Raw genomic sequence first — 13,113 nt, forward strand, 5'->3', positions numbered from 1 at the left:
TATCAAACCGCATAACGTACCTTGATCAATCACGAGCGATTTCACAACTACTTCTCTAAATCACGAACACCCTACACATAATTATAACCTTAATTAGTATAAGGCTATCAAATAAACGCAACAACTTAATTAAACTACCCTATTTGTGCATGAATTAATTATCATTAGATAAAATAATTTTCTGTTTATAATGTAAAGAATTTTCTGTTTTTATAAAATTAATTTGTGTAAGAATAATATTTAGGAAAATGATTAGTAATATAAATAAGATTAAGAGGAAGGAAGGATTAAAGGATGGTGGAGGAACCAATGCAAGGGAGGAGCAAGGGTGGCTGTGGCCGGCTGGAGTGGCGGCTGGTGGCTGCTGGCGGCAGCAGGTGGTCGCCGGTGAGGGTGGTCGCCGGTGGCCGGAAAAATGGAAGGAGGGAGAGGAGGAAAACCGTGAGAAAGAAGGGGAAAGAAGAAGAGAATTCTTGAGGTTTTTGGTGTGATTTTTGGGGTGTATGAAAGGGGTATTTATAGGTGTTTAGGGGATGGGTTTATGGCATCTTAGGGTTTATAAATTTATGGAAGTTTTTATCATGAAATTCCATTGGTAATTTTTAAGCTTGGAGTGCAAGGATCAAATATTCTTAAGTTTAAGAATGGAAGTAAAGGAATTTAAGAGATTTTATTTTTAATAAAATAATTTAAAATCTTTGTAGAAAAACCATGGCTGGCCGAAAATATTGATCAAAATATCACTCAATATTTTCGGACCTATCATGTTAGTTTAGGGGTTTTATAAAATAATTTATTTGTCAAAAATTAATAAGTTTATAGGTATTTGAAAGAATAAAATCAATTTTTCTTGCTAGATTATTAGGGTGGCCGAATTTGGACTATATTAAGGTATAAAAATCAGATTTTTATTATATAAAGTTTAAAATATTAATTGATAAATTTTGGAAATCATTTTATTTCATAAAAATAATTAATTTAGCAAATAATTAATAAAAATCAGATTTTTAATGTATAAAAATCCGAAAATATGCTTCCTTAGTTTAGGAATTAATTTTGTTTTATGAAAATACTTTTACTTAGAGTGAAATCAGATTTTTAATTGTAAAAATCCGAAAATGATATTTATTTAGTTTTAGGAAATTAATTTCATTTCATGAAAATAATTAGTTTAGCAAGATATTAAGTAAAATTGGATTTTATTGGGAAAATCAGAAAATATATTTACAAAAATCAGATTTTTTAAATTCGAAAATGCCTCTTATTTAAAAAATTAATATAGTTTTGTTTTACTATTTATTTAATCAAAATACTATTTATAAAATTTTTAGTTTATCCATTTAATTAAAATAAATGATTTAGGCGCCAAAATTCAAATATCATTTTGGCTCCAAAACTGAAATACTCTTTAGTTAGAAAATACGTCGAAAATACGAGACTAAATACTCTTTAATTTATAAAATGCCTTTCAAAAATACAGGGTATTACAGTCTACCCCCCTTAAAAGAAGTTTCGACCCGAAACTATGCAGAGTGATGAAGAAAGTAAAAGAATTTCTTCTTTGAAGATAGCTTTTAGTTAATTAATTTCATGCACATGCTAAACATTCTAATTAGACATAGCCTATTGCTAACTTAGAGGGTTGGGAAAAGATGCGCGCGAAACTCTATCGCATTCTACCCCCCTTAAAAGAGTTACGCCCCCGTAACTCGACTACTAACCTCCAGAAACAGATCTGGGTAGCGTTTCCGCATTTCGGCTTCAGCTTCCCATGTTGCTTCCTCAACCCTGTGATTGGTCCATAACACTTTCACAACTCTCACATCTTTGTTTCTTGTGCTCCTGACTTTAGTATCCAAGATTTTGGCAGGTCTTTCTTCATAAGTCAGATTTTCGTCCATTTCTATGTTCTCGGGTTGTAGTACATGAGTCGCATCAGGTACATACTTCCGGAGTTGGCTCACATGAAATACGTTATGAACCTTTTCTAGCTCACTGGGTAAGTTCAACTTGTATGCCACCTTTCCAATCCGTTGGGTAACTTCGTATGGTCTGATGTACTTTGGACTCAATTTTCCTCTTTTTCCAAATCTCATAACCCCTTTCATAGGTGACACTTTCAACAACACTTTCTCTCCCACTTGATATTCTTCTTCTCTTCTCTTTGAATCAGCATAGCTTCTTTGCCTATCTTGGGCTGCTTTCATCTTCTCCTGTATCAATTTGACTTGTTTAACCATGTCTTCAATCATATCTGGTCCGAGTACCATCGTTTCACTGATATCACTCCAACAGACTGGGCTTCTACATTTCCTCCCGTATAGGGCTTCAAATGGTGCCATCCCAATACTTGCATGGTAACTGTTGTTGTAGGAGAACTCAATCAAATCCAGGTGGTCTTCCCACGACCCTTGATACTCCATTACACATGCCCTTAACATATCTTCCAATGTTTGGATGGTCCTCTCGGTCTGTCCGTCAGTGGCAGGGTGGAAAGCCGTGCTCATTAGTAGTTTCGTCCCCATTGCTTTTTGCACACTTTTCCAAAAGTTGGATAGAAATCTCGAATCCCTGTCTGAAACAATGTCACTTGGCACCCCATGGTACTTGACTACATACTTAACATAGGCTTTTCCCAATTGCTCCATGGACCAAGTATTTTTCATGGGTATAAAGACCGCTGTCTTCGTTAATCGATCCACAATTACCCAAATGGTGTCATTTCCTGCCCGAGTTTTGGGTAATGCCCCAACAAAATCCATAGAGATGGAATCCCACTTCCAACTGGGCACTTCTAATGATTGGACCTTCCCTTGTGGTCTGCGATGTTCAATCTTTACTTTCTGACATGTCAGACATTTAGCCACAAATTCTGCAACCTCTCTTTTCATATTGGGCCACCAAAACATTTTCTTCATGTCCTTATACAATTTGTCCCCTCCGGGATGCATTGAATAAGGAGAACTATGAGCTTCTTCCATCAACCTTTGCTTGATGTCTCCACGGTGCTGTGGGACGCACCATCTTCCCTTAAAACGAAGTCCACCTTCTTCATCAATGGTGAAATCCGATACCTGCCCTTCACTCAGTTTCTCTTTTATATTTTTCAACTTTTCATCCTCCGACTGACTGTTCTTAATTTCCTCGAAAATCGACGTTCGAATAGTCAAAGCGTTCAACATTCGACTGACTTCTCCTTGCTCTACCACCTCCAAACTCATCTTTTGGAACTTGATACACAGTTGGTCCGGCAATATCATCGTATATATCGAGTGTCTTGACTTCCTACTTAAAGCGTCGGCCACTACATTAGCCTTACCCTCATGGTACTGAATTAGCAGTTCATAATCCTTGATGAATTCTAACCACCTTCTCTGTCTATTGTTCAAATCCTTTTGGGTGAAGATATATTTTAGGCTCTTGTGATCGGTGAAAATTTTACAAGTCACTCCATACAAGTAATGCCTCCAAATCTTCAAAGCAAACACTATGGCAGCAAGTTCCAAGTCATGCGTTGGGTAATTCTGCTCATATGTCTTCAGCTGTCTTGAGGCATAAGCAATAACTCTTCTAGCTTGCATCAAAACACATCCTAACCCAAACTTCGACGCATCGCTGTACACTTCATACTCCTTGCTTTCATCAGGTAATGCTAACACAGGGGCTGTTGTCAATTTTTCTTTTAGGGTTTGAAATGCCTCTTCACACTCAGGAGACCAAATGAACTTACATTCCTTTTTCATCAAGTTGGTCATCGGTCTTGCTATCTTCGAAAAGTCCTTTATAAACCTCCGATAATACCCGACCAATCCCAGGAAACTCCTCACCTCTGACACATTCTTTGGGGTTGGCCACTCCTGTACAGCTTGGACCTTAACTGGGTCAACCGAGACTCCTTCCTTAGAGATTACATGCCCCAAAAAGGCAACTTCCTCTAACCAGAAATCACACTTAGAGAGTTTGGCATAGTACTGGTGCTCCCTTAACAATTGTAACACTTTTCTCAAATGGTCCTCATGGTCCTCCTTACTCCTCGAGTAAACTAGAATGTCATCAATAAATACCACCACAAACTTGTCCAAATAGGGTCGGAAGATTCGATGCATCAGATCCATGAACATTGCCGGTGCATTTGTCAACCCAAACGGCATTACTGTGAACTCATAGTGGCCATAACGGGTCCTGAAGGCCGTCTTAGGAATATCTTGCTCTGCAATCCTTAACTGGTGATAACCCGACCTCAAATCTATTTTCGAGAATGTTCCTGCTCCCTTTAACTGGTCAAACAAATCATCGATCCGGGGTAGTGGGTATTTATTCTTTACGGTGACATTATTCAGCTCACGGTAATCAATACATAACCGTAAACTCCCATCCTTTTTCTTCACAAACAATACTGGAGCTCCCTAGGGTGAGGAACTGGGTCTAATGTATCCCTTTTCAAGCAAATCTTCCAATTGGGCCTTTAACTCTTTCATTTCAGCTGGGGCCATTCTGTATGGGGCCTTGGAAATAGGTCCAGTTCCAGGAACCAAGTCAATCGTGAATTCCACATCTCTTTCTGGTGGCATGCCTGGTATTTCATCGGGAAATACATCGGGAAATTCTTCCACAACAGGTAACTTTGTATCATTCTTCCCTTCTTCACCCCTTATCTCTTGGAGGCTACACATGAATAACGGATACCCTTTCTTGAGGCACTTCTGAAGCTGTAAAGCCGAAATAATCCTTATTCCTTGGCTTTTCCCTTCCTTCCTATAAGTCACTCTGGTCTTTGCTGGGCCATAGAGCGTGACCTTTTGTGCTGAACAATCTATTTGGGCTTGTACCTCCCCAACCAGTCCATTCCCACAATCACATCGAGGTCTTTGAGATCGAACTCAATTAGGTCCGATGGAAACTCTACTTCAGAAATAGTTAGGGGTACATTCCTAAAAAGTCTAGAACACTCCCTAACTTCCCCCGTTAGAATAGCTACATCCAAGGAGACTGACTCTGGACTTTCTAGCTGGAGACTTTCTATTACTGTCTTAGAAATAAAAGAGTGCGATGCACCCGAATCAAATAAAAATTTCACAGATAAAGAACGTATAAGAAAAGTGCCAATTACCACATTATTGGAAGTCTCAGCTTCACGGCTATTCATTACGAAAATCCGTCCCTTAGAAGTGTTTCCACCATTGCTGATTCCAGTGTTCTGGGCAGGTCCGCTAGTTTGTGGGGGTTTTGGGGGATTCCGTCCATCCTGAACCCTTCCATTCTTCAAATATTCTTCCTTATTGAAACACTCATACTCTCGGTGTCCCAATTTCTGGCAGTATCGGCGTGTCACTTTATTGCCTGCACAGTCCTTCCCCGGGTGGTCCTTCTCACATCTCTTACAGAAGTAACTTCTCTTATTTCTCTCCTTGTTCTCTCTATTGTCACCACCATGGTTGAAAACTCTCCAAAAATTCCCCTTAAAGTCCCTCTTATCCCCATGATTCCCATTCCCAAAACTCGCATGGTTCTTGGGCCTCTTATCGCTCCCTTGGGGTTGATCATTGGACTTCCTTTTCTCCCCAAACATGCTCCCTAGCTCTCTTCCCTTGATCCCATACAAATGGGCGGCTCGGCCATACACCTCATCTAGACTCTCAAAGGTTTCCCCACCCAGTTTTCCTTGCAGATTCCAAGTTAACCCCTGCTCGAACCTCTGTGCTTTGATAGCCTCTGTTGGTACTACTTCCGGTGCAAACCTCATCAACTCTAAGAACTTAGAATAGTACTCACTCACATTCATAGTTCCCATCCTTAATTTAGTGAACTCCAAACATTTCTGTTTCCTCAAATGATCAGGATAGAACTTTTTCCTCAAAGCTACCTTGAAATCCTCCCAGCCAAATTTAGGGTCTACCATCAATTCTTCTTTCTTTTGGGTCCACCATAAGTTAGCTTCCTCTTTTAAGTAGTATACAACATTATTAACCTTCATATTGTCTGGACAGTTGATTGCATCAAACAACTTATCAAATTCTCGGATCCAGTTCTCAAGGCTAGCTGGGTCCTCTTTTCCTAAGAAAAAGGGCGGTTTGGCTGTAGCTACTCCTTTGAATACTTCACCAAAAGTATCCCCCTTTCCTGAACCCTTCCCTTGGTTTGCTACTTGGGTAATGTTTTCAGCAAGATCGGTTAGTTTCTTAAGGACCTTGCCCATATTGGAACCAGCTTTCTTATTCTTTAACTTTAAAGACATATTTTCCTGATGTTCACATTTGAGAGAAAGAAGAAAGAAAGAAAAAAATTAAAAATCATTCATATACATAAACATAGAGGAAATCAAGCAAATACTTTATTAACTTTTTAAATTAGAGGCATTTTCGAATTTAAAAAATCTGATTTTTGTAAATATATTTTCTGATTTTCCCAATAAAATCCAATTTTACTTAATATCTTGCTAAACTAATTATTTTCATGAAATGAAATTAATTTCCTAAAACTAAATAAATATCATTTTCGGATTTTTACAATTAAAAATCTGATTTCACTCTAAGTAAAAGTATTTTCATAAAACAAAATTAATTCCTAAACTAAGGAAGCATATTTCGGATTTTTATACATTAAAAATCTGATTTTTATTAATTATTTGCTAAATTAATTATTTTTATGAAATAAAATGATTTCCAAAATTTATCAATTAATATTTTAAACTTTATATAATAAAAATCTGATTTTTATACCTTAATATAGTCCAAATTCGGCCACCCTAATAATCTAGCAAGAAAAATTGATTTTATTCTTTCAAATACCTATAAACTTATTAATTTTTGACAAATAAATTATTTTATAAAACCCCTAAACTAACATGATAGGTCCGAAAATATTGAGTGATATTTTGATCAATATTTTCGGCCAATCATGGTTTTTCTACAAAGATTTTAAATTATTTTATTAAAAATAAAATCTCTTAAATTCCTTTACTTCCATTCTTAAACCTAAGAATATTTGATCCTTGCACTCCAAGCTTAAAAATTACCAATGGAATTTCATGATCAAAAACTTCCATAAATTTATAAACCCTGAGATGCCATAAACCCATCCCCTAAACACCTATAAATACCCCTTTCATACACCCCAAAAATCACACCAAAAACCTCAAGAATTCTCTTCTTCTTTCCCCCTCTTTCTCACGGTTTTCCTCCTCTCCCTCCTTCCATTTTACCGGCGACCACCCTCACCGGCGACCACCTGCTGCCGCCAGCAGCCACCAGCCGCCACTCCAGCCGGCCACAGCCACCCTTGCTCCTCCCTTGCATTGGTTCCTCCACCATCCTTTAATCCTTCCTTCCTCTTAATCTTATTTATATTACTAATCATTTTCCTAAATATTATTCTTACACAAATTAATTTTATAAAAACAGAAAATTCTTTACATTATAAACAGAAAATTATTTTATCTAATGATAATTAATTCATGCACAAATAGGGTAGTTTAATTAAGTTGTTGCGTTTATTTGATAGCCTTATACTAATTAAGGTTATAATTATGTGTAGGGTGTTCGTGATTTAGAGAAGTAGTTGTGAAATCGCTCGTGATTGATCAAGGTACGTTATGCGGTTTGATACCTTCGAAAGTTGATTGTGAAACTACATTTTTATGATCGTTTGAAATTATAATTTATTCCATATGGAATTTTAATTGTGAAACTATAATTTATGTTCCGTATATGTTCCGTATCAAATCATATTTTATTCCGTATGAAATCATGTTTTATGTTTCGTATGAATTTTATGTTCCGTATTAAATTATAAAAAAAATTATGTCGGATTGAATTAAATGATTTGGATTTAAATCAAAAGAGCCTTAAATTGTGATTGGAAATTATTGGAAATGATTTGCAAGATTGTTGTTATGCAAGTGTGATGGATTTTTAAAGACGAGTTTTTAAATAAATCAATCGATATGTTGAATCCCACTTAGGGAATGGTTTAGAGAAGACTATGGACTTTGCATGACCTAGTCTTTCCTCAAGTTTGGCCTTTGATTATAAAGTAAACCACTTGGGGGTGTGCACACTTAGTGAGGAATTGGTTTGGTATGAATCGATTGAGTTTTCTTGAATTAAAAGAATTGGATTGAAAAAGTTCTATTTGAATACGGCATTGGTACTTCTTTATTAATTAAACGTAAATGATTTAAATTACGTTTTACTTATCTTACACATGACTTACTTAGCATACTTGCTAATACGTGCTTTTGTTTTGGCTTTGCCCTGTTTATCATTTATGGTAAACAGGTGAATTTTTCAGGTGGAAATTGATTGATGCATACGGGAGTCCACGGGAATTTCACCTAGCTAGGAAAAGTTCGAGTCGTTTTTGTGTCTTGAATTATGAACCAATTTTTATTATGGTTATTTAATAAAGAATAAATTTTTCCGCTGCAAAAGTATTTTTGTATAAGCCTTGCGTTAAACGCGACGGTAATACGCCCAAGTCTATCTCTACGGTATTTATACATATTTTTCTACAATCTACGTAGAGGGAGATTTGGGGGTGTTACAAAGTGGTATCAGAGCCAGGTTTTTAATTTTATAAAAATAATTAATAAAGATCAGATTTTTAATGTATAAAAATCCGAAAATATGCTTCCTTAGTTTAGGAATTAATTTTGTTTTATGAAAATACTTTTACTTAGAGTGAAATCAGATTTTTAATTGTAAAAATACGAAAATGATATTTATTTAGTTTTAGGAAATTAATTTCATTTCATGAAAATAATTAGTTTAGCAAGATATTAAGTAAAATTGGATTTTATTGGGAAAATCAGAAAATATATTTACAAAAATCAGATTTTTTAAATTCGAAAATGCCTCTAATTTTATTAATTAATATAGTTTTGTTTTACTATTTATTTAATCAAAATACTATTTATAAAATTTTTAGTTTATCCATTTAATTAAAATAAATGATTTAGGCGCCAAAATTCAAATATCATTTTGGCTCCAAAACTGAAATACTCTTAAGTTAGAAAATACGTCGAAAATACGAGACTAAATACTCTTTAATTTAGAAAATGCCTTTCAAAAATACGGGGTATTACACAGAGCAATTAAAAAAATTGATTACAGAGATCGTTTTCGGGAGATTTTCAACAATTTTCATGTCTTATTAATCCGAATTTCGACATGATTCTGATGCAAGATTTGTCAATGAAATTACTAAAGAGAATGATGGAATTGATAATAACGATGATGGAGAAGAATCTGAAGTCTTCGTGAACGGCGATGAAGGTAATGCTGCTGATTATTTGTGATTTTTATATTTTGATTGTTTGATTTTATTTTTATTTTACATTCTATTTTGATAAATTATAATTAATTGAAGATTAATTTTCTATTTATTTGTGGTTTTTATATTTTAATTGTTTGATTTATGTCTAATGTTGACGATGAACTTCGTATTGATTTATTGTTATGCTTGTTGTAATTTTAATTTGCACTGAAATTAATGTATATATTGTATGTACTATATGTTCTTTTGTTAACGTCGTATGTTCATTTAATTAAAACTAATGTTCTTTATTGTTTTATATTAATCTTATGATTTTTTACATATCATGTTCTTTCTATTTCAGATCATGTTCTTTTTATTTGATCGTATGTCCTTTTTGATATTGTGCTAAAGTATACTGATACAATTGCAGAGTTTGAACATTATTGGTCAAGGTATTATTATATTTCTATATCATGTTCTTTTTTATTTTTAATAAATTGATGTTCTTTTACGTTTTACATTATGTTCTTTTTTTAATGTACTAGTGTTCTCTTAATTTCTAAATTTGTTTCTTTTTAATGAATTGAATGTTTATATAATTTTGAACTAATGTTCTTTCTATAAATATGTAAAACTCTTTTTTTTTTTTTTTAATATTTCATTTATTTTAACAATTGTTTTAATTTATAATTTCTTTTTTTTTGTATGTTCTTTTTATTGACATTATGTACTTTTTCATTTTCATGCTGGACAAATTTCAATGCCAAGACAAAAAATGGATTATGAATCTGTATAATATTAGAGAGATGTGGTGCCCTGCGTATTCTAACGACTACTTTAGTGGAGGTATTTTGTCTTCTCAAAGGAGTGAAACAACAAACAAGTACGTTTCATGTAGGCTTCATATTACTCATGGTCTTTGTGATTTTTATCACTCTTTCATTGATGTTGTTGATGAGTGGAGGGGTAAAGAAGACATCATGACTATAATAGTATCACTGGTAATCGTCATTTAGTTTGGGCAGCTATTGGGTTATTGGAGCATGCAAGAAAGATTTACACTATTGCATTGTACCTAATGTTCTTTTATAAATTCTTGATGTTCATTTTAGTTACATCAATGTTCTTTTAATTACTTAATGTTCTTTTACTCTATGTCTGATGTTCTTTTAATTCCTATTTTGTTTTTAAGAAGCATTGACTGTACTTTTGGGGAATATTATTGCACATTCGACATGGTGGTTCAATAGAGTATTTCGAGCCTGATGATTATTTTGGAGTAAATGTCACCCCTTTTTAAATTTTTTCATTGAATTTAATTTTTTCTAAACTTGGATTACTATAAGTGTAATAGATTTTTTGGAATTTATATCATTACATTGAATACTTGATAGCTTTTTTTTATTTTTTTTTATTTCAATAACATAAATTTAATAACAAAACTAAATTACATCTATATATATGTTGAAAGGTCATATTATTCAAAATCTACATATCTTCCAAACTAATAAGTACATGTTTGTTCAAAATAAAAAGTACAAGTTACATTTTCAAAATAAAACATTAGCATTGTCTAAAAATTGTTCAAAACTTGTAATCAAACCATACTTCAGCATTGTCATTCACTTCAAATATGTTCTTGTTTACTGCACTTGTAAGGATTTCATTGCTATAATATATCCTTAGCTTCTTCAGAGTATCAAACTATAAAGCAAAAATGAAAATCACATCACCAAAAAGGAACATTAGATCTAATAAAAAGAACATTATACATATTTAAAAGAACATTTAACATATTTAAAAGAACATTATGCAAGTATAAAAGAACATATCTTACATTGTCAGCCTTTAACCCACATTCCCATTTCCAAATGTGAGGGATTATTTCTAGTGCTACATATGAGGATGTATGAATGTATAGATTTTTATGCTAAAGATAGTGAAGGATGTAAATAATAAATAATTAACGGACACGTTGAAATTGCCAATATCACAATTCAATAGTAAGCTAATTTTTCAAGTAGATAAACCAGTAGCAATAATCCAATAGAAGAACATCGTATTACATCAAAAAGAACATTATCAGAAACATTAACTTTAAATAAAAGAACATAATACAAATTTGGAAAAAAACGTCGTATTACATCAAAAAGAACATTATCATAAACAATTAATTAATCATTGAATCATTTCCTACTAAACGGATCTACCATTTTTAATTACATTAAGAACTTCAAAATTCCAAATTAACTCATAAACAGTAATAAAGACCCTACCAAACAGATTTACAATTTTTTTAGTACACTAACAACTTGAAATGCCAAATTAAATGAGAAAAGGATGTTTTGTACCCCAATTACTTTGTTTTTACCAAACTCTCTATGAATTTCAAGATATGAGGGTCCACAATTAGAGCAACATCTTCACCTTCTTCTTTCTTTTTGCTTTTTTTTTTTCCTTTAATATTTTGAAAGCTGCTTTCAATGGAATATCTTCCTCATTTACCACTTTTTGTGCACTAAATTAAAAAAAAAAAATTAAAAAATAAATCAAACAAACATGCATAGAACTTCTTAACTTTCTGATTTATAATTATCTTTTAAAACACAATTAAAAGTACAAATTATAGAATTGAATGAGAAATTCGCACTTACGCATCGTTTTTGGCCTTCATAATTGCAAAAAAACTTGATTAATTTTTGAAGATGATTCAATTTTTGAGTAAAATAGGGTTTCTTTGAAAGGGGGGAGATGGGGAAGATGAACTACTTTTCACTTTTTTTGCAGAGTAAATTTTAGGAGAAAGAAAAAAAATAAAAGTTTATTCAATTACGTCTAAAGTGGACCCTAAAATTTTTAAAAGCCCATTAACTGTCCATCCTCAATTAAATGCGCGCACTCTAAAACGTATAAGATGTTCTTTTATAAACCATGTTCTTTTATTTATAGGGTGATGTTCTTCCGGGTGTACCATGAGCATGGTACACCCGGGTATACAAAACAATTATTGGAATACAGAAATTGCCAAATAAAATCAAGCTTGGATAATTTTCAAAGATATAAATGATCACAACACGATAATGGATATTTCCTCCATTTATGTAGTATATCCCTACATTCTACTATGCATTTGACGGGTTCTTTTTTTTATCTTCAAACTTTTAATTTTGGAGATTCTCACTTTTATCGTGTGATACCTCACTGCATGATCGATTATATACAGAGTACTAGTATATACTATACAATTATACCAGGCATGTATCCCTGAATAATTTCCTTTTTCAATCAAATTCTTGATATTATCTTTGATATCCTTATCATGTCCTAGTAAGATGGACGGTCTTTCGAAAGTCCGATTTTGTTGAGTAAAATATCATGTGGTGGTCATGTTAAAGGCTTTGTAAGGAATTGAAATTATTTAGCAAGCGTGACAAGTGATGGTGTGGGCGGCAGGGTCTGATTTGATTATACCTTTGATGCATGCTCTGTACTTCCTTGGAGATTGTTATATACACCCGGGTGTACGGTACACCCAAGGATATTTGTTTGTTCATTTGATGATAAAATGAGCAATAATCATAGCGTTGGGGGGAACAACTAGTAAAGAGTAAAAGAGACAAGTCAAGGTCTTGATATTATCTTTGATTTGATATCCTTAAAACCCTTAACAAAGTCATTCAACTCAACTCATTTTTACGAAAACAAGACAAAATATCACAGTAGCTAGAGCAAGTATTGTGCTTTAATTAAGTGTAAACAAACATCAGAAGTTTCTTCTCCTTCAACGCCTTTTGTCTGCTTGACCCCTTCCGCCCTTCGATACCCAAACTTCTATGGATGATATTAGTATAGTTAATA

Source organism: Chenopodium quinoa, unplaced genomic scaffold (assembly GCF_001683475.1).
Source record: "Chenopodium quinoa cultivar QQ74 unplaced genomic scaffold, ASM168347v1, whole genome shotgun sequence".
Lineage (NCBI taxonomy): Eukaryota > Viridiplantae > Streptophyta > Magnoliopsida > Caryophyllales > Amaranthaceae > Chenopodium > Chenopodium quinoa.